Raw genomic sequence first — 19,708 nt, forward strand, 5'->3', positions numbered from 1 at the left:
AAACAGCTTATTTGCTGCGCTCAAATTTCGCATTAGGAAGTAACGTAATCGTCGGTAATTTTCTTTCACCTAGTCAGGAAGGTGTATCTGAGGCTATCGAATGTGTAGCGAACTTGTGGAAAGTCTCAGGCTGCCGAGTGAAATTAGCCAAGTCACTGGCGCTCTGGCACGGAGCATGGCAGTCGACACCTGACCATTTTGCAAATGTGTCCTGGGTGACGACCGCAACGAAGTACTTGGGAGTATTTCTAGAACGCTATCGTGAAAGCGAGACATATTGGGCAACGCAGACGCAGCAAGCGCCTGGAAAGGAAGAATGGTGGAAATGACCGGACTTATCGATTTTTGATAGAGCCACCATGTTCTACCTGTTCTTTATTAGTTGGCTCTGGTACGTGATGCAAGTGTTACATTGTGCAAGACTCAACATACAGAAGCTACATCGAATTTTCACCATTTTCGTATGGGCGGCGCAATGGAAACGTGGACCCAATTCGATTTGTTCAGAGGAGTTAAGAATGGTGGATTGGCCCTGGAACGCCTTGCTTTACGGCATATTGTCAACCGATTTTTTGTTCCTTCGTGACGTCAGCGATCTCGTTTTGCACACCGTATGCCGAATAAGGCTGTAGCATATAAGCAAAGACAATGAAAGTTGCACCAGGGGTTGGCACCTTGCCAGTAACATTGCCAGGAATGTTGCCAGTAAAAATTTGTCTACAGGAAAAGGGCTTCTTTCTTCCTTAGGGATCTCACTGCCTTATTTGGAAATAAAGAGAAACAATAGATCATGTTTTTCTTCATTTTTTGGGAGGGGTATCTTTTGGGGACTTACTACAAAGAACGATAAAGAAACAAGTTCCCCTTGACCTTCATGAAATATGGTATTTACACATTAATCATGATGATGGAGGGACATTTGATTTAACAATGTTAATGGCCTCCACAGTATTTGCCGCTCTCAAATGACAGGATACCACTGTGATCCCATCGCATGAGCTGCGCGAATTTTCGTTAAACTGCATCGGTTTGTTGAGATTTTGAATGCCGCTGGCGATACTCCCGAGTGACTGTGAATGGTAGTAACTTTGGTGGCTGTAAATAAATATTAATGTGGCGAAGCCAGTCCCATGCGAAGCCGATTATGTCAAGGCCACATGATCATTGCATCCTGTATTATTTTTGTGCATAGTTGTGCTTTGTCAAAGTCAGGCAATAAAAAAAACCGTTCGTGGCGTAATGGTTTGAGCATCGGGCTGCTTTGCTGGGGGACCGATATTTGATTCCCTCACTACGCAAATACTTAATTCCTTTAGGAGTGAGCGATTCCATAGGGCAGCAGCAGCACCCTGCGAAGACTGTATGGAAAATCGCGGAGAGTTTACAAATATATTTTAACATCGGAAATAAGCCTCAAAGTGTTTTTCTATATTTAACTCATAATCGCACGAACAATGGCAATCAGTTATCCAAATAACGTTTTCATGCTATGTATAAGACACTTTATTTACACCAAGGATGTTACTTTGTAAGTAATCTGAGTCCTAGGTAATAACTAAAGCAAAAAAAAACGTTATACGGTAGCGTAAGGATTACGGTAGCACATCGTCCACTTGCATCGTGAAAGACGTCATAAATCCGACTTTGGCTGAGCGCCAAAAGTATAGGGAAACACGCTGTTCGCTTATATACACTTGTTTAAGCGTGGCGCTTTATGCTAAAACATTCTCGTTCTCCATAAATAGATATATTTATTTTTGTAATTTTTGCACGGTTTTCTGCATTTGTACTGCCAGTTACACATTTCTTGTAAAGCCACTCTAATTAGGTCGCTATAATTAGGCTGGCAGTACGCAATTATGTATAAAAAATTTCGGTCTTGCGTATGCGTGTTCCCATTTCACATCAAGCTATCAATGTTAGTATGTCTGTTGTAGAACGATATTTAAATCTCTAACGTTGTCACAAAACAACCAAAACTTTGATCGTGTTATGCCTTTCAAAATCCTTTTTTACGGCAGACAGCACACAAGCGGTGTCGTTGTGCTGCTTCGTCGTCATGTATTTTGCTTTTGAAGGAATACACGCCGTTAGCAAAGAACGACTGCAGCACCACGACAAAACTTGGCGCTCGTCCGGGCGAGTTGTGAGATTCGTTTGACTATTAGCCAAACATAACCAAGCTCCTAAAGCGGATTGTGAGGTGGGCGATTTTTTTTAGATTTATTTTGACCGTGCCCAATAGCGCAAACGAACATTACCCATCGTCATCGCCACGTCGCCGTTTCTTCTTCCTAATATGCCCGGTCACTTGCGCAGAATTACGCTTTCAAATAAGGCTCCTCTACGAACATAGAGACCACTATGAATGAGAGCTTTCGCATTCCTCATATAAGGGAACATGGCAACGGCGGCCAGCAATTGTACCAGGGACGTCACGCTTAGCAGCACCATGAAGTACCCAATGAGGGAAAGCATGCAGTCGAAAGTTGAGTTTCGGAGTTTCGGGCCGCTAAGTGCACGGCGCTTAAACACGTTTATAGCGGGCCTCTGGAAAAGTGAAATACAGCAAGCAAATTTAGCATATTTGGTCAGATGCAGCCGAAGTTTCGCTTTGTGACCTGTCAGGACCAATCACATGACAGTGACATGAAGCTCGATATCAAAGCGACACTGAATTAACCACAGTAATATAGGGGATGTAATCAACAGTGGTCGAATAAAATAAGTCGCAGGAGCAAACGTATTCACGAGGGGTTTTGCCTTCATTGGGAAAATAAGAAAAGTTGTTTAGTCGTTTCGGTCGGTATCCCACCAAAGTGTCAGTTGTCGAGAAATTTCACGTTACTTTCGCCAACCGTTCGTTAATAATTACCTAACACACCTACAACAGCCTGGTCTGGTTATTTCAGCGTGTCAACTGCATCCCCTCCATGTTGTTTCTGCTGAGAATATCGTTCCAAAATCCTGTCGGTCGTCCCCCGTTTTTCTGTGAACACACCAGCAGCAAAATAGAAACTTCGTTGATGTGCGCGTAGCAGTGGAGCGTAAAGTGTAATGCAGAAACATCTCCCTCAAAAGATTGTGTTACACTAAAAGCACTAATGCTTGGAAGTGTTTGCAAGACATGCTGAAATACTTGCACAACAGCAAAGAACGAGGGCAGATAAAAAATACAGACGGGACAAGCGCTGACTTCAAACGGCAATTTTTAATAAAACAGTGAAAAAAAATAAAAATCAACGTTAGTTTAGCGCACACGGTCCCGCCTTAACGCAGACGCTTGACAGTCATCTGGGTGAGAAACTATATCTTAAACAAACTTTTTGTGCGGAAAACAAACAGGGACAACAAAAAGGAGGAACACAAGGACGAGTGGTGTGTTGCTAGTTTTCTTGGTCCCTGTTTGTTTTGCGCGCAAAAAGTTTGTTTAAAAATGAATCTGTTCCAAGTAGGCCGACTCCCAATTAAGCACCATATTTTTGCAGTAGTTTATATGCACTCTAGTAGACCCCTGCCATGGATGATCGACACACGTGTCACATTGTTTTTTTTTTATTAAGAAGGCTTGCATTATCTCCCGTGTTAGCTTGTTACCGTGCCTCAAAATAACCGAGGACTCCAAAAAAAATCAGTTTGCACGTGCATTCACGCCAATGTAATGCAAAGTGAGATTACGCGGTACCCTTCAGTAAGCTATGTTGCTCATTGAGCATTTTGTTTAAGCACCGGATTGTGGTAACAAGCAATATCAGTACCTACTTGCCGTGGTTGCTCAGTGGCTATGGTGTTAGGCTGCTGAGCTCGAGGTCGCGGGATCGAATCCCGGCCACGGCGGCCGAATTTCGATGGGGGCGAAATGCGAAAACACCCGTGTACTTAGATTTAGCTGCACGTTAAAAAACCCCAGGTGGTTTTGGCACGTAAAACCCCATAACAATTTTTTTTCAATCAGTAACTGATCTTACTTGTTGATGTTACAGCCCCGCATTTATAGGGAACGAGGTGTATCCCACGTTTTGTTACTCGTCGAGTGTGACTTGGACGTTCCTGATTCTCCAGGTGTTCTCCAGCTGGACAAATTCCACTGAGCCTATTCTTAGTCAAAGAAAAGAACCACATTGACTTCGTGTCGGGCGGCCACTTTTTTTAAACACCGTGAAACCCTATGTATATAAGGAATAACTAGAATATCACCTTTACTTTTTGAAGCGGGCTAACTAATCGGTTTCTTTCTGCCTTCCGCCTTCACCGTCATTACAGCCTTCTGGGCAGTGGAAGGAATCAGAGGATCGGGATATCCCGCATTATGGAACTAGCCCACCTATATGAGGACACTGTGCTACATCCAGTGTACGCAGGACTTGTTAACAGCCAATCGCTTCAAAGAGAAAGTACTATCGTTCCTTATGAGTTTCAAACGGCTGGAAATGAAATTTAACGGAGCTTTTGCGCACAGGAGCAAGCAGATGCAGCAAAGGCGAGTGTCAGTGAATGATATGTCAAGGTCTTGGTGCTGCATACTGTTCAATTCTAGTCCTTGCTATCTTAATTTACAACCTTCTGGCTTCTTGCTTCACATTCTTCAGAACATTCACGAGTACGCGGTTAAATTACCTTAGTTAACAAACACTGGGTAATCGTCCACATATGGACAATTCTGATCGCCACGTTGCATATTAGTTTTTTGCAAATCCCCCACGGCACAACCCAAGAAAATATTACTGAGATGAGGTGAAATTCACGACCAGCTGAACACCACCGAACGTTGTGCAAATTCCTGGTGTTCCCAGCTGTTGTAAGCTGAACGTAGGTAGAATGTGAGTGCTTCAATAGAAGCCTCAAACAAAACCCCACAGTCAGTTGCGAGTGCAGGCTCATCGTTAAAGTTGCACATATATTCCTTGATGCACCGCATCAGAACGTCTTCTGGCAATGCGTAATAATAGTCCTGAAAATCTAAGCTTAAAGCATTGCATCCGACTTGGTTCACGTTTTTACAGAAATCAACAATACGGTCGGAGCTATGCACTGTAAAAAGGTCATGTGTACCTAAAGCATTAGGATGAATATGAGGAAAACCCGGCATCTGCTGCAGTCATCAATTTCTTTCGGACACGGTAGTGCGAAAGGGAATCATAATCATGTTTGTGCGTTTTCGCAGTGAAGAACACGTCCCTGAGGAGGCCTGTACTTCTTTTTCCTGACCGGACAATTTTACTCAAATATTCTTCATCAGAGACTACACAGCACAAGCTATCGCTTTTTCTGGCTTCTCACTTTCTGGCCGAAAATTCTTAACTAGCGCCAACGCAGGTTTCTGAAACAATTTCTTATCGCCCATGATTTCACAGAATTTCTGTTGTCAGATACAACAGCGGTAAACCAAAGAGAATAAAAAAAGTTGACGAGTTGAACAAGCTGCCTGTTGCTCGAGGAGACACGGATACCTTTGGCCAAGTCTTCAACGCAATCCTCAACAAAACGGGCTTTCATTTCTCCTGAACTTCGTATTTCTGCTGCCGTACTCGTAGATATAGTCAACTGCTTAGTGGCAGCAGGGACGTTGCCAGGCTCCACTTCGGGCGTTTGGGAAGCAAAGACAGAAGACCAGGAGGAAGGCCCATGTTTCTCAAGTTCATCAGAGATGCTTCCACGATACTTTACGCTTCCTTCGCTGGTATCATTGGGCGCACCTGTTTCCAGAGCCATTCAGTCAGTTGTTGAGACACCTTGATTCATGCATTATAGCTCTGGTGCGACAATCGATGGCGGCCTCCATGAAAGCCGCAGGAGAGCCACAGGCAGTCTTCGAAGAAACGTGCTCTTTTCCCCTATTCCGAGTTGAGCACATTACACAATATTCTTGCTTGGTTTAGAGACGGTTGCAGATTGCTGCATGAGCTTTGCAACTCAAGTGGGCTCGTGGAAATCTTGGCATGCCATGAGGGCGACCTTGATCTCTAAAAGCAAAATACCATTATTGATGAGAGAATAGCAGAGTTACTAAGATGAACAATTGAAGCAAAACAGATCCTCGTACTAGAATGGAACATTAAAGGCATAGAACCTTGGGCGAGTTAGTAAGAAATGATGAAATAAGCGTGCAGCGCTGAAGAAGTACGACATATGAAATGAACCGACAGTACGACTGACTTCAAAGGGTTATTTATTATAAAACAGCGAAAAAAGGGAAAGTACCAATACGTTAGCGCACATGCGTACGCATTTATGCACACGCTTGGCAGTCATCGGGGTGTGATACCAGATTTTCGCAGCAGCTTATGTTCACTATCTAGCCAGCCCAGCGACGGACGTGTCAAGTGTCTCTTTTCTATATATATATATATATATATATATATATATATATATATATATATATATATATATATATATATATATATATATATATATATATATATATAGCAAGGCTCCCGTTATTTGCCGTGTTCGCTTGATATCGTGCCTGGAATCAACTTAGGCGTCCACAAGAACCAATGAGCGCCCGGATTCTCGGACCTATAGTGCACGGTGAGAATACGCGGTGCCCTTAAGAGGAAGCTTTAGCTCGGGCCCAACTCCGACGCGGCCTATTCAAATGCATGTAAAATGCAAAAACGTTTTTATGAGATAACCCCTTGACCGATTTTGATGAAATTTGTCGCATTTGAAAGAGCAAGTTAAAGTCTAGTGACTGTTGGAAGCGGAATTTCGATTTAGGGCTTGAATTTTCTTAAAACGGTTTTCAAATATTTGACCGTTTGAAAAAAATAGAAGCACGAAGTTTACAAATTCATAGCTCTGCATCAAGAACCGATATCGCGCTTCTGTAAACGGCATCCATTAGATCATTGAAAGCGGACAAATTAAATACGTCATTTTACATCTTACGTGATTTTGTTACGTTGGTTACGACGGTTTTGCAAAAGTTGTATGTCCCTATGATTAAATTTTTTGAGATTCATGTGTATTATATCAATTTTGTCCGCTTTGGATGTACTATTGGATGCAATTCACAGAATTGTGATATCATTTTTCATTGCTGAGTTACAGAGTTGTAAACTTGATAGTTTCGTTTTTTGAAATTTTTCGATTTTGCCAATTTTTAATAAAAAATTCACGACCTAACTCAAAAATTCGAAACCAACAGTCACTAGATTTTGAGTTTTTCTTGTAAATGCAACATACCTCGTCAAATTTGGTGCGGTGGTTGCCGAGAAAAACGAATTCTCCTTTTACATGTATTTAGATAGGAGCACTCGAGCTAAAGCTTCCTCTTAAACGAGAAGTATGACCTCTCTGAGCCATATACCGCGCTTAAGTGTTGCTCAAGCTCGGAGAAGGCATTCCCTATCTGCGCAACAAAACATGAGAAAAATACTCCCTAGGCAATTTCCTTGCACCAACGACTAAAGTTATCATCGCTCTTGAGTCATAGCAGCACCCATTCAATTCGTGTAGACCAGCGCCTGGTGGAGCTGTTGCCACGCCCTTCACTGGTTAAACATTTAAACTGAAACTGTGGAAATGTTAGGACGTGAGCAGAAGTTGACGTTCCTCAAAGAGGGAAAGTAACGGCTTACATATAGTTGGTTATTGAACAGCGCGTAACTGCACTACAGTATGTGACCAAGACAACAAAACAGCAATGAACGGATTACAATACAGCGTGAGGGTTCATATAATTGGTTATTCAACAGCGTAACTGAAGTACAGTATGTGACCGAGTAAAAAAAACTAGAATGAACGAATTACAATACAACTCAAAATGTTAATAATTACACGTCATTGATTATTCCTAACTCGTTAGGTTCAAGTGTGCGGCGAGAGCATTTGCGGCGAGATCAGTAAAGAACGAGAAAGGGAATTCGGCCCCAGAACTTCGCGGGAAGCCGATGGGGGATTGAAATCTTGACCGCAACCGGACTGCTTGTATGGACAGAACAATCGAATGCACTCTGATTCTGGTTTCAAACTCATGCCCATCTAGTCTGTAGTATAAAAGCCATGTTTTTTGCGGAAATATTGAAAGAATATGTGGCAGCCATCCGCTCCCTACCGAATACAACGACTAGCAATAGTTTTTACTTTGCCTGGTGTGCTTTCTTTTAGTTCATAACCGGTGTATATGGATGAAGGATAGGTTACAGTATATATTCTGTAATGTAACTTGTATTTTTTAAAGAGCATCGAGAGTGTATTTCCACCTACACCGATTTTGTTTGAAACCCCTGTGAACTTCACCGATGCACTCGGAAATGTCTGTGTTGTCGACGCTGCTCACGACAAAGATGCTTCGCAGTGGTTGACCACAAAATCCCAACATTCTGAAAAGGTTTCAACTGAAAGCAGAAACTACCCAACTGGGATCCAAGTGGTCGCAAAGCACTGTGTGTCATCACAGAATTGCTCGTACGCAAGTGGCTCTCTGCCAGGAACTCTGAAGAAATAGAGCACGTTTTCTGTATCTTGTTTTTTCTTGGCGCAGAAACTGATGCGAGTAAATCCTGAGGGCTTGAAGAGACAACATACCAGTATTATCTTTTTTTTACTGACTTGGGCAAGCTTCTAAACTGCAACTTCATTACGAAATAAAGTTATAGAAGGAAGAAAGGAGAACAAGGAGATCTACGCCCACGTTTTCAACAGAGCCAAGGTTCAAAAACCATATGTCACTTTTTACGCTCTAAATGTGCATGATGTATATTCGGACAAACGACTCACAATACAGGAAAAGATAACAAATGTTCAGAAACGCAATATTTCTTTCACGAAAGCTTTTTGGGCGCCAGTAGCCTAAACTGATTCGCGCCATTAGTTCTGGGACTCATTCCTCAGCATTTCGCTTAGTTCACCAACATGAGAGAGAGGTTATTCCGCGCGAAATCAGCAATCGTTTTTTTTACCACCACCAATATAGCTGCAAAAATATATACTTCATTGTTCAATTCTGAAACTCATTCCTCCCGTTTATTTTTCTTCCGAAAAGTTATTCTTGCCAAGCTGGAATAGGCAGCAACATTTACTGATTTTTTTTTCAAACGGATATCGTATCATTCAGGCATTCGCGATGTCTCTATGCAGATATTTTGAATTTCGGGAGGTAACCGCAAGAAAACACGGGATTTTACGAAAGGGACAACGCGAACTGGTTTCTTCAGGTCCCGTGTTTTCTTACAGTAACTTGCCAAAATCATAAATAACCAACTAAGCTACACCCACACTTTGATATGTGACATTGAAGTGGTGTGACGGCCAAAATAGCCAATTTTTCAGATACTTGAACATTTCGGGTGCTTTGACACCGGTAAAAGGAAGTAAACTTTCAAGGTCAGAATTTTTTGTCGAAGCACAGGTAAACGTTGCAGGCAGAAATTAAGTACGGAAGGGTCGCCCGGTTGAGATAGCTTAGCCGAAAAATATTTGAACGTTTGAAAGTTCAGCAGATTGCTTGCAAAGCAAGTGGAAACTTCCAACTTCTTAAAAAAAAAGCTTCGCGTTCTAGGTCAAAAGAAATAGCTTTTGTGGCTGGCGTAAGAATATCTATGATAAATTATTACATAACGCTACGTTTCTGCTCTGGATGTCTGAAGTTACTAAAAATTCCCATGTAACCACAGCTATCACCTAAAACACACGAAGGCGAAAGCCTGGTAAAGGCTACTGTATTTCACTTTAATCCACCTCAATCCACCGTAGTCCTCCTTAATTCACCTTAATACAACCTAATTTACCTTCGGACACCCAAATTCACCCTAATACAATTTATTTGACTTATTCGACCTTATTTCGTATTGATCTAGCCTAATTCACTTTATATCACCTTAATACAACATAATCCAATCACTAATTATTCTATAATGAAATCTACTACGCATTATTCATCTTTTATGCACAACCGGTGTTGCTTTTGTCTGTTTCTGGCCTTCCTCGGGTCGCGTAATCCACCCTAATCCACCGTAGCCCACCTCATTCCAATCGCTAATCAATCATTAACTAACCTTGCTAAACATTAATCATCTCTTTTACATACCTAGGCATGCTTTGGTTTGCTTCTGGCCTTGGTTTGGTCACGTGAGATTTTTCACTTTTTTGAGCGACGACTGACAATGAAGGGCACAGATTAGGATTGGGTTGTGAGCGCTACCCCGAGCCTCGAAATCTGTACACTTGTATATTCGGTGCAATAGTTTGAGCCTTAGCTTTTGGCTGTGCGCATGTCGCAGATACAATCCTAAAGTGGCCTTCCTGTCTAAAATGCTAGAGTACGAGCTGTAATTATTACAAACAAGCATTCCTGCATGGTTCTGTCGTTTTTCCTGTCTAATAAGGAGGTAATCCTTATAGGAATCCATATTATAACGAGATAATAAATTATTGTCCAGGCATAAAAGAAGTATAAACTTTCATCAACTTCGTACCTTGCCTGTTTGGAATTTCTGCTAATAAAATGTAGCATCCGAATATCTGTTGCTGTGATAGTGTCAATCTCCTTATGCGAAGTGAGTGATTCAGTGAAATAGACTCCTAGGTATTCGTATTCCGAATCTATGTGTCTAAGCGTGCCATTGATTTTATATCGGCGCTGTATTTGGATAATCTTCTGGAAAAACTTACGCTACTACACTTTCACTATTTGAATTCATCGTCGATTTTTACACCAATTCGCTATCTTATCTAAACCTATAAGCAAAGTATATATTTTATATTCAGTAGTAATTTTTCTATATCACACGGTCGTCAGAAAATAGTTTTATGGGTGATGTATTTCCGACAATGTCATTTATGTAGGTTGAAAATAACAAAGCCCCCAGTACGCTTCCCTGAGAAACGTCCGAAGACAGCTATTGGTGAAGATTTGGTCTAGTTTAGGACGACAAACTGGTTTCTTCCATTTAGGTAGTTTCGTCTCCAGTTTTGAACATTTTCGTTTACTTTTACCATAGCAATCAGATACTCTGCTCGTCGCATAGTTCGTGACCCAAGTAACCAGGTGTTAGGCCGCTGCTTCTTCGGTGAGATTTTGTTTTCTGTTTTCTGCAAGAATCAGTCCTGTGTTGAGACTTCGCTGTTGCCCATAGAGAACGGACTTCCCGTGGGATACCTGTGTGCTGGAGATCGTGCACAGTATCGCGTGGTTTTGCTGCGCTCCGCAGTGCATCTACGCCTGCCACGGCGGTGGGCAGCAAAGAACACCGGCACGAACCATATGTCCGACAGCGCGTTCCTAGGCGCATGAGTGCCGCAGAATCGGCGCCGCACTCGGAAGTGCCGCAACACGCGCCTAATGTCATCAAGCCGGCGACGCTAGTTTTCAACGCTGCCCTACCTTCCAGCGCACCTTCAGTGAATATGGCTGAGACAAGCGAAAGTGAAGCCAAGAAACCACGGGTTGACGACGACAAGACATCTACCTATGAGCTAAGTGAAGATGAAGACATAGACTGCGATGAAAGGCCGTTTTCCTTGGTATTTTATAAAAAGAAGCGGCCTGAGGGAATTCCAGTTGTTTTTCGACCCTCACAGGAAGGACGCAACTTCTGGCAAGTGGATCCAAACCGGGATGCATCGGAAATTGTCTCCGCGGCAAAGAAAACAGTACAGTCATTCCGCGTAAACAGAGGCGGAAGTTTCTCTGTCAACGCTACTCCAGTCTTATCTGCAAGACTATATGAATGCCTAAGAGCAATTAGAAGGCGCGCAGAACAGGCTTACCGCTGCTGGACGACTACAAGATGGCACAGAAAGTTCAGTTAACTTCGCGCAGACGCTTACAAAACTTAGGTACGAGAAGATGGCGAGAAAACTGCGCGTCGTTGTTTTCAGTTCCCAGAATATGGTCCGCTGTCCGATCTTTTAGTGGTCCAGTTACCCAGAGCCATCCCTTTCGAGCCATTGCCGTAGCGCGAAGCACTCCGGAAACATCTGTTGCTGACGAATTTTGTCAACTAATATCGAGACCAGGAATTCCGTTTACTTGCGAATAATTTGCAAGTTCGACAACACTAGGAGAACAGAAGGTTCGAGCGTGCTTTATGTCACAACATTCACAACTTTATTGTGAGTTTAGTTAAAATGAATTGAAAAGTGCTCTTTGGTCATGCCGTACAAAGACAATCGCAGGCCCAGATGGTGTTACGTATGTGATGTTAAACAGCCTAGGTCCAGTAGGAAGAATGACTGTTTTGGAGATATTTAATAATATTTGGATAAGAGAGACTTTTCCGTATTCATGGAAATTAGCTCGGGTAATTCCAGTGCAAAAACCAGGAAGGACTCCACTTTGTCTTGACTCCTACCGACTCGTCAGTCTCGCAAGCTGTTTTTTCAAACTAATGGAGAAAATGATAGACAGTCAACTGCAATGGTGGTGTGAACACACAAATGTGTTTTCCGACCACATGACCGGTTTTCGGCATAATCGGTGTAAAATGGATGCAGTATTGGATATTGCCACATACGCCGAACATGAACGAAGCTGCGGAAATGTGACAGTAACAGTATTCCTAGACATTCAAAGAGCATTCGGCACTGTAAGTCACATATACGTCCTTGGTGGTATGTTAGAGCTTGGCCTACACGGTCGAACGCTGCGATGGGTATTAAATTTCTTGAAACATAGCAAAATATTTATAGAAACAGTTGAAGGAGAAAGTAATTATCACAGCTGCACGCAGGCCGTTCTGCAAGGCAGTGTTCTCAGTCCATTTTTATTCAACTGTGTCATAGCAGCCTTGCCACAAGAACTCCCGTCTGGTCTACAGTATTCTCTGTACGCAGATGACATCTGCATATGAGCCTCTGGTTCTCATATACAAGACATTCAAACAACGCTGCAAGAGGGTCTTGATAGTATTGACACCTTTTTAAAAGAAAGAGGTATGAGTCTTTCATACGCTAAGTCAGCCGTACTTCCTTTCACTAGACGACAGTTGATTAATCTCCAACTTAGGCTTAACGGGCAAACTTTGATGTTTGTGAAAGAGCACAGATTTCTTGGAGTTATTCTTGACCGCCAGCGTACATGAGCTTCACGCGGCCGCGCAATTGAAAAGCAGACCAATGTAGTAATAAACGTACTTCGGCGACTCGCAGGCACAACGTGGGGGGGGGGGGGGTGATCAGTCTCTTCGCTACTACAAGTTCATAACGCACTTATAAAACAAAAAATTGCTTACTCGGCACCTATTCCCCATGGTTTATCGCAAACTTCTGAGGAACGTCTTCAACGTTTACTAGCAAGGGGGCTGCGAATGTGTCTTGGGGTTCCGCAGGCTACCTCGAGTTATTTAGTAATCGCTGAAGCTCGTCACCCCCCATTTCCAGTCATACGAACGGTTGAAACATGCCGACATATTTATCGCATGTTAACCCAACACGAGAAGCATCCATTAAACCTCGCGCTCACCGAAAGAAACAAAAGCAAAATTCACTATGTTGTTCGAGAACATAAAGCATTATTACCAAGATTTGGATTATGCAAAGTGGATGTTAGTTACCCTCCCTGTATGTTAACATGTCCTAAAATAGAATTATTGGTTGACGGGATTATATCTAAGGGAGAGATGTTCGCAGTAGCCTCACAACAAATGGTGCTCTTCCAAATTTACTCCTTATATCCCCAGTACATCCACGTTTATACAGATGGTTCGTATCATAAAAATTCCTCGACTTCAGCATTCCTCATTCCACATTTACCGCTTGAGCAAACATTTACATTATCCCGGGGGACATCTTCCACCATGGCAGAACTATTTGCAATGCTGTGTGCTTTGCGTTTCATAACATTAGAAAAACTTTCGCAAAAATGGGTTATCTTTAGCGATTCGCAAGCCGCTCTCACATTACTACAGAGCAATAATAAAAATTCTTTGAACACTTCGATATTGTATGAGACTCTCAAAGAACTTACAAAAGCATGCGCAATGAACCAGGTAATTGCATTTCAGTGGATTCCTGGGGACTGCAATATTCCTGGTAATACTGCAGCGGACGCCGCTGCGAATCGAGCCCACAATAACGCAGAGACAACCAATCTTCCTCTATTGCGTAGTGAAGTCCGTCTGATCCTGAGACAGATTTCTTGTCGTCTCAGCAAAACTACCTAGAAAACTAAAAACTCGGAGTTTTACTCTATAGACCCATGTATAAGCTTATCAATGCCTTAAACTCTAAGAGACAACAGAAAATCGTAAGCTTTGGTACACCGGCTGCGTCTTGGTACTGCATTTAGGAAATACTTCTTTTACAGAATAAAACGTGTCTCTGGTTCGCAGTGTTCTTGTGGCCATCCAGACGAAGATGTGCATCATCTTCTTCTCGAGTGCACGAAATACGATACACGAAAAACGGTACTGCAAGCTAATTTGTTTATATTAAACAGAAGACCAGTCACTCTAAAAAAGATACTTGGCCCATGGCCAACTGCGGGCCTTCAAAAAAGAGCACTTCTTCCTCTGAAAAAGATTTTGGAGGCCACCAACATTTTGGAAAAATATCGAACATTGGATGATCCGAATACGCTGAATTAGTTAGATAAACGTTGTTCGTGGTTCATAGTTGGTTTATGTGGTGATCGCAACTTTTACGCAATATGTATAATTCTGTCCTGTACTTGTAGTGTATTTGTGTGCTTTGGCTGTTCCAAACATCTGACTTTATATATGCGTACGTGTACTGAACTAATGCAAAGAACTTTGCGATTCATGTACTGTTGGACTGTATATTTTTTATTGATCCGGTGTTCTACTGAGTGTTATATTTTGTGTCGCTATTCTCCCTTTTTACGCAAATTTGCTTCGTTTGCCAAGTGACAAGGAGTAGCCGGTGCCACCACATAAAGGCGCCAACCTCTCCTGACATTCACTTCAATAAAAAAAATGCAAACGTGTAAGCAAGCCGGCCGACCAAGCGAATGCGTTAGTGAAGCTAGAACCGGTAACTCCAAGCCCTTTCGGCTGCTCGTAGACGATTCAGTCGTTTTGAATAGTGCGATTCACGTGAAAGGTTTGCTGGACGCTCATGAAATGTCGGGTGAAACAAAAGGAAGGTTAAGCAAAAAGCCAAAATGTATTTTGATTGTACAGAAGGAACACGTCTCTTTCAGCTTGGCAATCTAGTGGCAAATCACCTGGGCCAAATAGGCTCGACATTCAAAGCTGCAAGGTGCTGGATGGCACAAGGAAACGCCATTTTCCAAGACGAGAAAAGTGAATGGGTGTTTCGTGTCCTAGAGAGATGATACGTCTGCGAGGCGCTACTCAGTTCACAGGACTACATTAAGTATACAGGTCACGCAGACGCTAGGGAGCGAGGCAGGGTCACTGTTCTGTGCCACATAGCAGATAGACAGAAGGAACATCCTGCTCGCTGTGCCAGCCATAAGAAGACAACGCTGTCGCTAACGGGCCTACAGGGGCACCGTACAGCTGCTCACCAGTTTCCGGAAAAATTCCCTTGCCCTCTAGTGAAGCCACGCTTCGCATAACAACTATAATGATGTCTGTACAAAAAAAAAGAACTCTCAACGGCAACACAGTTGGCTCGTTATGAGTTCTAATGCGCACATGAGCCTCGGTGACATTAACTTCATGAAGTATTTCTTCCCGACACAAATTTTGAAATGTTGCTTTTGTTTTGCTCTTTCACGTAAGAAAGGGCTTTGCAGTAGCACTAGTCCATAAGTGAGATTTTAGTGCTGCTGTGTTCTTTGGTAGATTAGATGTTACATTTAAATGGGGGAAAGAAGCCTGGTGAAACTTAGTTAACATGTCTCGTGCTCGCCTGCTGAGTAGTTGCGTTTTTGCTTTGGTTCCGACTTATGCATACCGTGAAAATGAGGTACCGAACGAAACCCGTACCGGAAGAAATTCACCGACCATCTACTGGATACAAGCTGTGGAACCAGTGCCTGCCGCTACGAATACCAGTGCAATCGCGCCGGACCACGGATGCTCTCCCCTGCCCATCGCAATCTCCCTTCTCCAGCAGAGTAGTCTTTTACGACTGGCTTGCGCTATGGACAATTTATGTAACGCCACCAAAGCGATGGCGAAAGCCTGGATGCAACCTTCGAAAAATCGCAAAAGAGCCACAACGGTGAAAAGACGTTAGACTTTGTGCGCTCATTCTCGCCTTCTTCCACGCAGAGCTTACAACGCCCCGGTGGCTGCGTGACGCCGCCGCTCTTGTCTCTTTCCATCAAGCGAGATGGTTACGCATCGCGTAAACGTTCCCTTCTTGTCGTCGCAGAAGTCATCGGTGATGTCTGTGTGTGCGTGCGTGGGTGTTCTACTAGGGAGGCTACTGCTTAGGGTGCAGCAGCGCAAGGCCAAGCAGGCCCTACGTTGAAAGCAATGCGGAAAGGAGAAAGTGCGCCGAATGCTGATTGTCTACTGTGTCTTCGCCGCTTGGTCGACGTTGAAGTGAGAGGTAGAAAGACTGTGCTTAGCAATCCTGAGCATGCAACATCAAGACTGCCATTTTGAACTTGTAACACCACTCCTCTGTGTAACGTCGCAATGGCATTGATGGTATATAAATAAATAAATAAATAAATAAATAAATAAATAAATAAATAAATAAATAAATGAATAAATAAATACATAAATAAATAAATAAACGTCAATTCGCTCCTTTCTGCGGCCGCGCTTCCTCACTCCAACATTTTGAAAGCGAGTTTCCATGGTCACTGAGTGAGATGTGTTCATGTTTGCTCGTGCGTGCGTAGCACCATGCTGTTTGATTTGTTTAGTAAGTGAATGCTTACAAGCTTATACTACCGACAAAATTACTACCAGTACTTTATATAGCTGTCTACTAATTTGTTATAGCAATCTATTACTTCGCCTTTCTGGGGAAACTGCAACGTTATTTCAAATAGACAGATCTTGGCTCCTGCGAAACCCACATGTGTTTCTTTTCTATTTCCAGGGTACCACTAGGAGGACAGCAACTTTTCCATTGATACGACTGTTCTTTGGACATGACAAAAAAATAATATTTCTTGAAAGTGCGAACTTGCGTGCGCATTACAGCGAGACGCTCAGGAGAAGATCTTGCAGCCTGTATTGTCTAAAAGTGAACACATATATGTGGTCAGCGCGATACAAACCCTGTGACGCATTGTATCTAATAAATGGTTCCCCTGCAGAAATGTTCTCTTCATTACTTTTGTGCTGACGCTTGTAGAGCGTAATAAAAAAAAAACGTAGAACTAACGCCGAGCGCACCGGTGACTGCCTTTCGTCGTGAGATGATATTATTGGCGGTTCTTTTTCTGGCTTCTGTACCATCTCGCTTTGAAAAAGAAAAGAAACAATAGGGCCTATACTGGAAGCAATCTCTATGCAAATTACTTGGGTAAAATGTCTTGAGGAAAACGTTACGTAGAAAGAAGAAGTACAAGAGAAGAAGAGAGAGTATGCTGCTAGTCCGAGTTCGTTGGTGTCGCAAGATCGCTCATATTTCGCGTCTGATACCAATGGTAACCGGAACTATTACGCAGGAGTTGTCTTAGCTCGTCGGCGCATGGAAATGCCCGTTTATCTTAGTGTGGCGGATGTATAAAAATGCGTATGCCGTGTGAGCATAGGTTTGCTTCAGCTTGAGTTTATATTCAAAAGCGATTCTTTATGCCTTAGAAAACATTACCATTTCCAGGGAGCACACTTTATCCTCGGGCTGGCTTTATAAGTAAGAGTACGATCGCATCTTCGAAGATACTCACAATTGCAAGTAAATAAATTACCTAGAGCCCCAATGAAGGCAACATCTGTTCCCATAGTTACAAAGCAAGCATCAATTAAGTGAACTTTAAGCACATGAATACATGCACAGGCTTGTAACTGGATTCCTAGGTTTCTCAGTGCATAACAAATCTGCTGTTAGTACATCAGCGCGACCAGGTGGTCGGTAAATTTAGGAAAGCTGGCGAAGGGACTCTGTTCCTGCGATGGCAAGGCGAATATCGATGCTTTGGGAGTACGTAGGGGAACACAGAAGACACCCGTGCTGGCAGTCGGAAATAAAGCCGTGCACTATGGCTATGTCTGCCCTATCAGCGTGAGAAACATACTCCCTGCCAGGGCGTACCAAATACTAGCACGTGTCGAGAAGTGCTTTCAGCATTTTTTTTCGGAAAAGGAAATGGTCGTCTGCTAGTTTTTCAGCCACAGAGAGACGTTTTCCTCCTTATCTTTACCGGGAGGAGCTTTGTATCTGCTGTCGCGTAAAATTGCCTCTAGACCCGATTAAAACCGGCCTGTCGCACACGTGGCAAGCATCACAAAGGCGCGCTTACGTGTGCGCGCCCTAAGCCTCATTTCCTTTTAAGCTGATGTTGAGTGCTAAGAATGAGCTTTGTGAAACTGGTGAAAAGTGCAATAAGTAAGTCAGAGATGAGGCGAGTGAGAGCACCGAGAACGAGGACCGTCAAAAGTTTAAAGTCAAGGGCAGCGCCGCTGTACGGCTTTCCTCTGTTACGCGTTCGCGTAAAATGGGAATTGCGCCTTTATTCAGCAATGGACAACAAAGCGTTCAGTCGAAGTGGTTCGCGAGCACGCTTGCAAAAAAAAAGAGACTTGGCACTTTTATGTCACACGCCAGACCGAGTCAAAAGGAAAGCATTTCTTGGGCAGTTCTTGAATAGGGGCCGCAAGGAAATGGCGTAATGTCCAATGCGTATGCAAGAGTGAAAATGAAGTTTGAGTTTGGTGCTTTGTTTTACACACACAGTGGTCCGATGTGGTAGCCCATAGACATTTTAACAACAAATTATTAGCACCACTACTGGGACGATGGCCCTCATATTAACCAAGATCTCTAGGGAACTTGTAGGGCCGTTAAAGTATGCGTTACAGCGTAAGGTATGTTTCTTACGGTAATGTTTTATTATCTCCTAATTATTACGTACAGGGTACATACAAAATGCACTGAAAACAAGATACAACGCTTCCTTTTCTTGAATGTTTATTTGTCTTGGTGATGGGGAATTACGTTATTTCTGTTAAATGTGTTATTCTCTTATATATTTGAAATATCTTGTCTGCTCATTTAGAATACAATACTGCATACAAATTCACCGAACTTTAATACTTTCTGACAGATATGCCCATTATAAAAAGTACGCTATGTGTCCTAAGGGCATTCGCTAACGGGTAAGCGAACGACATTTTATTTCCGTGCCACCTAGGCATACTGTCAAATATTTAGTCCCACAACTAACGCTATCATTTGCCAGTGAGTCAGTCTACCAGACCAGTTGAGAGGTCTTGACGACTATGTATAACAAACTTCAAAAATAGCTCTAGAAAAGTGAAATCGATCTATATTTGTTGAGTGAATACTACCGTGCAATTGTCAGAAGTGTGAAGGCAGAAAATCGTGAAAGGTAAATTTTCTCATTCATTTTATACGTGCCTTCACTCTGCAATTAGTTGAAAATTCCTCTTTGGAAGGGTTTAATCGCTTATTCTAGCACAGATGAATTGTTGAACAAAATAACCGCATCCTGTGCCTACATGAAAACTACGTGCTTCGGGCCAAATTTTATGTCCATTTCATTATCTTAATTTAGTAGAGGCAAGGAACAAACCATTTAACGCGGTTTAGTAGGGACGATATAGATTTTATTAAGCGATTCGGCTCAGGAAACAAGTAAAATACTTCAAGTAAATAGTCTGTAAGCCACAGTCCTTACAGACCAATC

The sequence above is a fragment of the Dermacentor variabilis genome, chromosome 7, assembly GCF_050947875.1.
Source record: "Dermacentor variabilis isolate Ectoservices chromosome 7, ASM5094787v1, whole genome shotgun sequence".
NCBI lineage: Eukaryota > Metazoa > Arthropoda > Arachnida > Ixodida > Ixodidae > Dermacentor > Dermacentor variabilis.